The sequence below is a fragment of the Orcinus orca genome, chromosome 11, assembly GCF_937001465.1.
Source record: "Orcinus orca chromosome 11, mOrcOrc1.1, whole genome shotgun sequence".
Classification (NCBI taxonomy): domain Eukaryota; kingdom Metazoa; phylum Chordata; class Mammalia; order Artiodactyla; family Delphinidae; genus Orcinus; species Orcinus orca.
The window spans coordinates 59810530-59823228 of record NC_064569.1 but is presented as its reverse complement, the minus strand read 5'-3'; the positions used below and the strand labels follow the sequence as shown (position 1 = coordinate 59823228).

Sequence of the window (12699 nt, the reverse complement as noted above, 5' to 3'; positions counted from 1 at the left end):
AAAATGCCTCACATGATGTTGTTTTATTTTATTAATTTATTTGAAGAAAAGTTTGCTATTTTTCTTTATTTTTCAAAACCACCTACCAATTGGAATAAGGATAATTTACATCTTAGTTGGATTTGTGACTGACAGGTAAATATTTTTATAACTTTTGGCAAATACCAGTTAAAAATGATGCAGAGCTACACACACACAACACACACACACATACATACACATCACTACCAGAGAAACAAGCTGATTTTGTTAATATATACTGCCTTATATTCAATCTTTTGATGCCTTTCAGGAAATCTCCATGAAAAATAATTTACAAAGTAGAAAAAAAATGAAAAATTAAATGAATTTTATTAAGAAAACTTTAGCACAACTGTAAGTTAAAAGCTAATTTGAAAGGGAAGCATGAAGTCTCATTTGAAGATAGGAAACTTCCTCTCTCTGAAAATGCAAGGTACATTTTCTTCTGTGGAATTTAATAAGCTGATATGAATCAGTACCTTAGCATTCAGCCCAGAAGTAGAAAGCAAAATTATCTTTCTGGCCAAAATGGTGACACATAATTACTCATTCTCAAAAAAATCATTAGCACTACAGCATTTTCAAATGCACATTTGCTTAGACATGATATCTATCTTGAAGAGTATTATTTAATGAAGAATATTGTCATCCTTTGGAATTTAACTGAACTTGCAAGTAACCAGAAAGCAAGCTCTGAGTAGATGGTCAGTACTTTTACTTATGACAATGTCATATATAATATGAGATATGGAAGGTCACTGAATAAAAAATGTACAATAATCCATCCCAAAATATTTCTCTTTTAAATTTTTTTTATTTGACATGACAATTACGTGTCTTTTACCTTTTTTTGTTCAATTGACCTGGCTTATAATACAGGCAATACCTTCTGTAGGGAAAAAAGAAAACTCCTCATTGACCTAAATGAAAAATATTTGAAGTAAAAGATAAGTGGATATGAACAAGTCAAGGTCTATAGCGATGATATTTTGAATTCTATACTAACTAAAATTATAAGCTTTTCTACATTAAGAGTGAGAAAAATTCATCATTTCGTGACCTACATTAATGCTTTACAAATTTGCCTGCTCATTTTAGCCATCTGTGCATCATTCTCAACTGGACTCAAGATGTTTCAATAGCTGTTTCAGACCATAGTGTATGATGTATTCTTACTTGAAATACCATCTTATTATGAAGGCTAGTGGTATTTTTCATTTAATATTAAGCAGAAATCCACTATGATAAATAAAAAATATTGATTATTCAAGTTGTAGTGAGCTACAGTAACCTATCATTATATTATTGTTTCTGTTCTGTGGACATAGGTCACAAATTTCTGATTAATTCAATTTTAAAGCTTATCCCAAATATATTTATTTGTAATTCAACATAAGAAATTTAGTTTTTGCCATGGATATTGTAATCCTCATTGCTGTGTAGGTACATGAAGTATGAAAGGAGGCTTATAAAAAATCTCTAATCAGGCAAATGCACCATTAAAAAAAAAAACCTCGGAAGTGAGTTAAGTCATACAGCATTTAAGAAATGAGTACGATGGGGCTTCCCTGGTGGCGCAGTGGTTGAGAGTCCGCCTGCTGATGCAGGGGACGCGGGTTCGTGCCCCGGTCCGGGAAGATCCCACAGGCCGCGGAGCGGCTGGGCCCGTGAGCCACGGCCGCTGAGCCTGTGCGTCCAGAGCCTGTGCTCCGCAACGGGAGAGGCCACAACAGTGAGAGGCCCGCATACCGCCAAAACAAAACAAAAAAAAGAAATGAGTACGATGAAGAAAGCAAAGGCATTGTTTATATGTGATTTGAGAAGGATTTAGTATCTTACTCCAAGGTTCTATGTTATTAATTTGCATTGGAATTAATAGTCAGTGTTTCATAAATATTCTTTTTGTGTGTATGCTTATGATTTGTTTTCTTGTTAACCTCTATAATATTGCCTCACATAAAGAGCATTATCTGATCAACTGGGAAAAGGCTAATATCCACAGGTTTTTGAGGGATCCAAGGGATTATCATTGCAGTTCATTGGCACAAACTCCACAGATGCTCACTCCTGCCTGATAAAATAATATTTTGGTACGGGTGATGGATGGGGTGGGAGGTATAGGTAGAGTTGGGGGGAACATACAAACCATTGATACAGAGCTTGCTTTAGGGAAACACTTTACTCAATCTATTGAAATGAGCTCAAAATTCACAGATCAAGTAAATATCAGAAAAGGGTATGTAAGGGACACTTTTAAACTCTGATTCTTAGTCAAATTGGGTTGAAAATATGATAATAGTATTGATTAACTGAGAAATTAATTTAAATAAAGGCCCCTTATGTCCCTAAAAGTAAAATATGCCCAGGTGAACTTATTTAGAAGTATTTTATCTTCCACTTAATCATCCATTAAGTTTTTTATTTTAATTTTTTTAAACATCTTTATTGGAGTATAATTCCTTTACAATGGTGTGTTAGTTTCTGCTTTATAACAAAGTGAATCAGTTATATATATACATATGTCCCCATACCTCTTCCCTCTTGCATCTTCCTCCCTCCCACCCTCCCTATCCCACACCTCTAGGTGGTCACAAAGCACCTAACTCATCTCCCTGTGTTATGCAGCTACTTCCCACTAGCTATCTATTTTATGTTTTGTAGTATATATATGTCCATGCCACTCTCTCACTTTGTACCAGCTTACCCTTCCCCCTCCCCGTATCCTCAAGTCCATTCTCTAGTAGGTCTGTGTCTTTATTCCCATCGTGCCCCTAGGTTCTTCATCACCTTTTTTTTTTCTTTTAGATTCCATATATATGTGTTAGCATACAGTATTTGTTTTTCTCTTTCTGACTTACTTCACTCTGTATGACAGACTCTAGGTCCATCCACCTCACTACAAATAACTCAATTTCATTTCTTTCTATGGTTGAGTAATATTCCTTTGTATATATGTGCCACATCTTCTTTATCCATTCATCTGTCAATGGACACTAAGGTTGCTTTCATGTCCTGGCTATTGTAAATAGAGCTGCAATGAACATTTTGGTACATGACTCTTTTTGAATTATGGTATTCTCAGAGTATATGCCAGTAGTGGGATTGCTGGGCTCCATGGTAGTTCTATTTTTAGTTTTTTAAGGAACCTCCATACTGTTCTCCCTAGTGGCTGTATCAATTTACATTCCCACCAACAGTGCAAGAGGGTTCCCTTTTCTCCACACCCTCTCCCGCATTTATTGTTTGTAGATTTTTGGATGATGGCCATTCAGACTGGTGTGAGGTGATACCTCACTGTAGTTTTGATTTGCATTTCTCTAATGATTAGTGATGTTGATCATTCTTTCATGTGTTTGTTGGCAATCCGTATATCTTCTTTGGTGAAATGTCTAGTTAGGTCTTCTGCCCATTTTTAGATAGGGTTGTTACTTTTTTTGATACTGAGCTGCATGAGCTGCTTATAAATTTTGGAGATTAATCCTTTGTCAGTTGCTTCATTTGCAAATATTTTCTCCCACTCTGAGGGTTGTCTTTTGGTCTTGTTTATGGTTTTGTTTGCTGTGCAAAAGCTTTTAAGTTTCATTAGGTCCCATTTGTTTATTTTTGTTTTTATTTCCATTTCTCTAGGAGGTGGGTTAAAAAGGATCTTGCTGTGATTTATGTCATAGAGTGTTCTGCCTATGTTTTCCTCTAAGAGTTTGATAGTGTCTGGCCTTACGTTTAGGTCTTTAATCCATTTTGAGTTTATTTTTGTGTTTGGTGTTAGGGAGTGTTCTAATTTCATTCTTTTACATGTAGCTGTCCTTTTTCCCAGCACCACTTGTTGAAGAGGCTGTCTTTTCTCCATTGTATATTCTTGCCACCTTTATCAAAGATAAGGTGACCATATGTGCATGGGTTTATCTCTGGGCTTTCTATCCTGTTCCATTGATCTATATTTTGGTTTTGGGGGCAGTACCATACTGTCTTCATTACTGTAGCTTTGTACTATAGTCTGAAGTCAGGGAGCCTGATTCCTCCAGCTCCATTTTAATTCTCAAGATTGCTTTGGCTATTCAGGGTCTTTTGTGTTTCCACACAAATTGTGAAATTTTTTGTTCTAATTCTGTGAAAAATGCCAGTGGTAGTTTGATAGGGATTGCATTGAATCTGTAGATTGCTTTGGGTAGTAGAGTCATTTTCACAATATCGATTCTTCCAATCCAAGAACATGGAATATCTCTCCATCTATTTGTGTCATCTCTAATTTCTTTCATCATTGTCTTATAATTTTATGCATACAGGTCTATTGTCTCCTTTGGTAGGTTAATTCCTAGATATTTTATTCTTTTTGTTGCAATGGTAAATGGGAGGGTTTTCTAAATTTCTAAATCTCTCATGATCCATTGTTTTTCTGCATTGTCAGTTGTTACTTCTCCTTTTTCATTTCTAATTTTATTGATTTGAGTCTTCTCCCTTTTTTTCTTGATGAGTCTAGCTAATGGCTTATCAATTTTGTTTATCTTCTCAAAGAATCAGCTTTTAGTTTTATTGATCTTTTCTGTTGTTCTCTTCATTTCTTTTTCATTTATATCTGATCTGATCCTTATGATTTCTTTCCTTCTGCTAACTTTGGGTTTTTTTGTTGTTGTTGTTCTCCTTTTGCTAATTGCTTTAGGTGTAAGTTTAGGCTGTTTATTTGAGATATTTCTTATTTCTTAAGGTAGGATTTTATTGTCTTCTGTTGTTTTTGGATGGAATGTCCTATAAATATCAATTAAGTAATTCTTGTTTAATGTATCATTTAATGCTTGTGTTTCCTTCTTTATTTTCATTTTGGATGATCTGTCCATTGGTGAAAATGGGATGTTAAATTCCCCTACTATGACTGTGTTACTGTCGATTTCCCCTTTTATGGCTGTTAGTATTTGCCTTATGTATTGAGGTGCTCCTATGTTGGGTGCATAAATATTTACAATTGTTATATCTTCTTCTTGGATTGATCCCTTTATCTTTATGTAGTGTCCTCCTTTGTCTCTTGTAATAGTCTTTGTTTTAAAGTCTATTTTGTCTGATATGAGAATTGCTACTCCAGATTTCTTTTGAGTTCATTTTGCATGCAATATATTTTTCCATCCCCTGACTTTCAGTCTGTGTGTCCCTAGGTCTGAGTTGGGTCTCTTGTAGACAGCATATATATGGATCTTGTTTTTGTATCCATTCAGCCAGTCTATGTCTTTTGGTTGGAGCATTTAATCCATTTACATTTAAGGTAATTATTGATATGCTCCTATTAGCATTTTCTTAATTGTTTTAGGTTTGTTATTGTAGGTCTTTTCCTTGTGTTTCCTACCTAGAGAAGTTCCTTTAGCATTTATTGTAAAGCTGGTTTGGTGGTGCTGAATTCTCTTAGCTTTTGCTTATCTGTAAAGCTTTTAATTTCTCCGTCAAATCTGAATGAGATACTTGCTGGGTAGAGTAGTCTTGGTTGTAGGTTTTTCTCCTTCATCAGTTTAAATATGTCCTGCCACTCCCTTCTGGCTTACAAAGAGTTTCTGCTGAAAGATCAGCTGTTAACCTTATGGGGATTCCCTTGTGTGTTATTTGTTGTTTTTCCCTTGCTGCTTTTAATATTTTTTCTTTGTATTTAATATTTGATAGTTTGATTAATATGTGTCTTGGCATGTTTCTCATTGGAATTATCCTGTATGGGACTTTCTGTGCTTCCTGGACTTGATTAACTATTTCCTTTCCCATATTAGGGAAGTTTTCAACTATAATTTCTTCAAATATTTTCTCAGTCCCTTTCTTTCTCTCTTCTTCTTCTGGGACCCCTATAATTGGAATGTTGGTGCATTTAATGTTGTCCCAGAGGTCTCTGAGACTGTCCTCAATTCTTTTCATTCTTTTTTCTTTATTCTGCTCTGCAGTAGTTATTTCAGTCTCTGGCTAGAGTCAGGCAGTAAAGACAAGCCATAAATAGCTCCTCTCCTTGCCCTTTCAGGTGCTGCTTTAGCCCTCACTCATGACTGAGGACCCCACAATTTGCCAGTACCTCCACACACTCAAAAGTCTCAGGGTTCCTTCTCAAACACTATTTCAATTTCCCAAGGCTATAATATATGTACTAAGACAGTGTTAGGGGATTACATGGAGTTAGTTAACATAGGAATATATTTCTGGTTAAATTTCTGGGAAAATTAAGCCACCACCTGTCCATGTGAAGTATGTGAGTAAAGGAAGACATGAAATCACATAAATTAGATTATTAATTATGCTGGGAGTAAATCAGGCAAGATTAAAATAATACTTGACCTAGGGATACAGGGATACCATAATAGCACCTTTGATCTTTCACTTTAACCCACAGGGTCCCCAAAGCTAAGTATAGAGTATAATAAGGATTTGGTCTCAAATTCTAGTGCAGAGCCCTAGTTAGTGAAGATTGACTAAGTAGGATTGCTTTTTGTCTTTACTAGAGGCAGGGGGACCTACAAACCAGGGCGCTTTCCTTAATGCCGGAAGCAGAGTTGGCTTCATGTTAGATCTTAGGCATTTCTAGGATTGTAACACGAGATTTTGTGCATAATTAAAAAGAATCTCAAAGAAGAAATTAATGGCTGATTTTTTACCCCCCTCTAGATTGAATTCCTCTCTTTGATTACTTTAGTCACAAGGAAAATTTGAGAGGAAGGTTGTTACAGCTATTTTCTTAGGCTTACCTGGGTACAGTGAATGCTCTGACCACTTTTTGCTCCCAAGTATAGAAAAAGGTTGGATAGCCTTGAATGGACTTCACCTAGAACCCTAAGGTAATATTATTTGGGCTGTAAAATAATTACAGCTTCAAATTTAGGTTAAAACAGGACAGGGTCTTGAAGATAAAGATGCTTTTAGAATAAGAAATCCACAGAAGCTTAACAGCACATTATGGTTAGTCTGTAGAACAAGTCAGAAGGGGAATGACATTATGGCAAAATGGATGTTTAACAATAAAGGGAAAATAATAAAGCTCAAAAACATTTATCTTATGAGATACTGAAACACAATCTATGGAAATTGCATTGGTTTGGTGGCTGAAGAAATGTAAAGATGTGTATTATACTTCTGCTTTAAGAAGAAAAATGGAGGGTTAAATTAGATAATTAGGTGATATATGTGAAGTTGTATTATAATTGTAAAATTTATAATGCTTCCTATTTAGTTCCAGTTTTCTATTTGTTTACCCTTACACCAGTGTCATGCTCTCTTGATTGTTAAAGCTCTATAGCAAGCCTGGAATTCAATACATTGAGTCCTTGATTGGCTTTCTTCTTTTTCCAACTTGTTTCTGAAAAGCCTAGGAAAAAATATTTGTAAAGTAGATATTTGATAAAGGGAAAAAATGGAATATATATTTAAAAAAACCCAAAAAACCTCTTATAACACAACATTAAAAAGAAAATAACAAATGAGTAGGAAGTTTGAACAGGTTCTTCCCCCCAAATAATATAGGTCAATAAATAATGTAAAGATGTTCAACATCATTACTTAACATGGAAACAAAAATTAAAATGGTAATAAGTTATTCACTTACCACTGCATAGCCACTAAAATGGCTTAAAAAAAAAAAAACTCACAACACCAAGTGTTAAGAAGGATGTGGAGTGATTGGGATACTAAACATTGCAATTGGGAATACAAAATGGTAAAACTATTTTGGGAAAGGGTTTGAGAGTTTCTTACAAAGCTAAACATATACTGGAGACCCAGAAATTCTATTCATAGATATTTATTTACTAAGAAAATGAAAACAAATATCCACAAAGAGACCTGTACTCAGTGGTTTAAGCAGTTGTATTCAAAATGGCCCCAAACTGGAGACAACTCAAATGTCTATCGACTGGGAAATGGATAAACACATTGTGGTATATTCATACAATAGAATAATAGCTATAAAAAGGAATGGACTGCTAATGAAACCAAGCAGGACCCCATGGGGCACTCCTAGGTACAAAAGCCTTCCTGTGTCCCCAGTTTCTTTTCTGTAGGAAATAAGTCTTCAGCCTCCTAAGACCTTTCCTAAGTCCTAGAAGGCAGATTCAAATAGTTACAAATTAGGGAAGTGAGGGAATACAGAAACAAAGGAGGAGCAGTCAAGAAGCAATAGTATTGCAATGGGGCAGGGTTCTGGATCCTCCTCAGGGGATGTGCATAGCAATCGGATACATATCTCTGAGTTCTTCTGCAGGAGCTGGAGCTCCCACCCAGGGGGAGGATGGTAACTCCAGGTTGAGCACAAGCACATGGACCCTAGACTGGTTGGAACCAGAACACTGATGAGGGAGACTCCTGGAACACCACCCTAACCACCAACCAATCAGAAGAAAGTCACACACCCTTGCTGCCCTCCCTCCAAATCTTGCCTATAAAAGCTCTTCTTTGAACCACTGGGGAGTTCTGGCTTTTTGGGCATGAGCCACCTATTCTCCTTGCTTGGCCCTGCAATAAACCTTTCTCTGCTCCAAACTCCAGTGTTTCTGTTTGGCCTCACTGTGTGTTGGGCACACGAACTTGGGCTTGATGGTATGTGCTACAACATGGATGAATTGTAAAGGCATATGTTGTCAAGCCCAACATGGATGAATTGTTAACAGTGACAGAAGATGGACAAAAGGACTGGAAATGGTATGGTTCCCTTCATATGACACTTTGAAAAGTCAATATTATGAAAGCAGAGAGAGAGTTAATCATTTTTGCCAGGACCTAGGTATGGGCAGATAAGAGATATAAGAGAAATTTTGGGGGTGTTGGAAATAAATGTCCATATCTTGATTGTGCTGTTGATTACACTACTACACACATTTGTCAAGTCTCAACAACTGTACCCTTTAAAAAATGACTATTTTATATGTAAATTATATCTCAATAAATAGATATAAATATATATTAATTATTCTTTAAAAATTTCTCCTACATTGTTTCCTAGTAAGCCACTGTATCTCTTTCACACAGGTGCACACGCATGCACGCGTGCACGCGTGCACACATGCGCGCACACACACCCACAGTTTTCTTTCCTTCCCACTTCCCAGATTTGCTTTCGTATAACACTCAACAAAAATACGTGAACTGTGAATGTGTTTTCTATTTTTTCTGCACCTGAATTGTTTAAAAGCAAGTCCCAAATGAAACTTTCAATGAAATGAAAATCAGTGTCTTCTTGTGATAGCTGTCTCCTTGTTAGATCATTTCTCAGGTTCTCCAATATCAAGTAGATATGATGGAATCTAGCTTAAATTCTTGCCTAGTTAATCTAGGGTTTCTATTGGCTCTCCTAAGAGTCTGCTCACAGCCACTAAGCATTTCTCTTGGGTTTAAGCTTCTTATGGAAGGAGCAAAGGGGATAGAAGAGTGAGCAAGTAATTTTTGTTTAAAGACAGCAGGTAATATTAGCTGATTTTACAAACTGAATATCTTACCATGATAGACCCTGTCCCAGGAAAAAATGCACATATACAATTTCATTTGCATACGCATTTATGAAGTTTATGGACAATGTTAAGACTACAGAAGATGGGTGAGGACACTTTCTCTGTGGGAGCAGCAAAGACCATTTAATGTCCCTGAAAATATCTTTAGTACCTGGCTCATCAGGAAATCAAATGTATTGATTAATAGTGATGCTTACCATAAGGGTAATGACAACTTCTTTTCTCAATTGAGGTAACATTTCAAAATGTAGCTTAATTTTTGCTTTCTATTTCCAAAGTAACAACATGCAGAAGGATTGAGAACATGATGCAATTTGAAAAACATGACATTAGGAAATGGATGAAAACTCGAGTGGCACTTTCAAAGTTGTTGCCTTGCCTTATTTGATTTTCTACATATGTCATTTGTTCTCCAAAAAATGTACTGCCACCCAGCAAATAATTGATGTGCAACTCTGAGTTTCCAGTACCAGAGACATTTTCTTCCGAGTTCTCACCGATTTTGTAGATCAACAAAATGGTACAACCAAGGGCCTATATCTTTTCCTTGACTAGCTTTCTTTTTGCTCTGGAAATCCTTTTATAAATAATGCTATGAATAAATATTAGCAATAATTAAAAGTGAAAATATACTTGATCTTAAAAGTAGCAGAATTTATATACTTTTATATAGAGAGCATAGCATCAACTTCCAATTATCCATGACAATGGTGAGCAGATAGTTGATGAACCCAAATATTGACAAGTAAGATACAAATGGCTTTACATCTAAACCAATTTCCTTCCCCACCAATTTTCTTTTTTTTTCAACACTACTGAAAATAACAACCAGTTGGAGCAAATAGTCAACGAAAGTAAGTACTTACTTACTGGATACATTGTTATCTCTGAGGAGATTTCTTGTGGAGTGGTGATTACCTAAGAGGTGGGTAAAAGGAAATCAGAGAGAGATGGGCATTGAAATTTCTACAAAGAAGAATCAGCCCTAATAGAGCAAAACAATAGTTACCTCAGCTAAGTCTTTGTTTAGTATTTCCTTTTGTCTTTGTTGAGTATTCTTTACTCAATTACTGATTTTGTGGTGGAAAATTGAAGTGACAGGACATAGCTCTCAGTAAATCTAAGAGGGCTTGCCACCTTATTGTATTCCTTAGGGTGACGATTCAAGCATTCTCTACAGTTCCTCAAAGCCTCATTCCAAACCTGTGTGTTTTGTCTTATTCTCTCAGTGCATTCTATAACTCTTGTTTTGCGGACCAAAGGCATCACCACTTATGTGCTATATGATTTTTGGTAATTTCTTAACTTCTCTATTAATCCTTTACTCTCCTCATCTTGTGGGTTTAGTTTCTTGTGGGTTTAATGAAACAATAAAGTGTTTAGAGCTATTAACCAACATTTCAGAAACAGAGACCTGATTGGAATAAAGAGGCATTTGTTTGGGGTTTGTTGGGACTGCAGCCAGGAAATAGATACAAGCATTTGAATTGTGTTCTGAGGGACTACATAATGTGGAAGGCTTATAAAGGCAAAAAACCTACAAGGTTACGTAAGTTGATTGCCAAGAATTAGGATTGGAGCTGACAAGAAGGGTATTTGTTATGCAAGGATTGATTGTGGTCTGAAATGATTACATAGTTGCAAAGTGGAAAGGAACTTTGAAACTACAAGTTTGCTGCTAGTAGTTGCTAGCAAACATTCTTTGGCTGTGTCCTTGAGTTTGATACAGTTTAGAGAAAATTCAAGTTCTTGGTGCTTCAAGGAATGTGTCTGAAACTAAATCCACAATGGCCAACTGGCTCCATTTTGGATGCCTGAGACGTAGTTACTTCATTTTGATTTTTAAATGATTTTAAATATTTCATCAGAGAGATCCCTGGGATACTGTAAGGGCCAATATGTTAATTGTTGTGTTATTGATATTTTTGTATCTCTACATCCACATTTTTGGTGCTCTCAAAATTTCTTCTTCTAAATTTTCATCCATATTCATTCTATTTTGCTGTCTTGGAAAAAGAAGAAGACTCCTCCTTTCCAATCTTATATTAAACTTAATGTAAAAACATTTTTAAAAGATCTGGTGATTTGATGACCCAGAACAAATCATCCACTGGTGGTGGTTTTCCAAGTATATTTTAAATTTCTTAACCTAGCATCCACCATTTTCATCAATCTGCCCCAAATGTATAATTATCAATCTTCCCAATTCACCTGCAATGCAGGGGACATGGGTTTGAGCCCTGGTCCAGGAAGATATCACATGCCTGATCTTGAATAATGGTGGGAAGTAAAGCTCCTACTAATTCACACTGGACACGCACGATAAACAAAAAATAATACTTTGTAATATTAAAACACTCATTCATTGAGGTTGATTTGTGACCATGGCAGACCCTAGCCTGTCCTGACTATCCTAGGCGCTAGAGATTTTAAAGAAAAGAACTATCAAATTGCTTCCCTCAAGGACTCATGAGGTAGAACTGTGCTGTCCAGTATGGCAGCACCAAATACACTTAAAAGTTAAATTAGCTAATATTAAATAAAATTCAAAGTTCAGATCCTCTATCACACTAGCTACATCCCAAGTGTTTGGTAGCCATGTGGCTAGTGGCTCTCATATTATACAGCATATATTTCCATCTTCAAAGAGTACTACTGGACAGCACTGGTCTAGAAGAATGGATAAAGTCAAGCTATTTCAATACAATTCTATAAATGATAACAGAGCTGCAGGTGAGGGATATAATGAGAAAAAAAGTGCTGGAAAATAGAGTCTCAAAAATGTTATTTTTAGGGTAACTGAAAAATATGGAAGTGAATAACACATCACACTAATTTTTTTAACGTGCAAAATTATATTACACTTTTAGGATTTTATTCAACACATGTATGAGAACATTTATGCAGTGCAGTATACAGAATTGTCAAATGCGGCAAAGCCGTTTTAACACCAGGTGTCTGCAAGCACTGGAGATAACTGCATGCTCATCTCTTCAGGCCTGGATATATGGATACATTATGATATATCCATGAGACAGGATATAAGGTAGTTTTCAACTTAATATGAGTTGGGGTGTCCTCTTGGTTGGGCTTCATGTGGTGAGTATCACCATCCTCACGGGGCATGTCAGGGAGAACTGGGTGCACTAAGAACGAAGCTGAGTCTGAGCCAGCCCGGAGGTTCTGGATGTTCTAGAGTTTGAATTATTCTAGAAAAGAAACTCCA

General features: G+C 36.0%; 1 long non-coding RNA gene across 1 annotated transcript in view; it reads right to left on the bottom strand.

The window, feature by feature from the left end:
* LOC117197498 (uncharacterized) overlaps positions 1-10392 on the bottom strand; it is a 78631-nt gene extending 68239 nt beyond the window's left edge. Inside the window, exon 1 of the long non-coding RNA XR_004478148.2 lies at positions 10340-10392. This is a non-coding gene — a long non-coding RNA (uncharacterized LOC117197498). The remainder of the gene's footprint in view (positions 1-10339) is intronic.
* Between the last annotated feature and the right edge of the window lie 2307 nt (positions 10393-12699).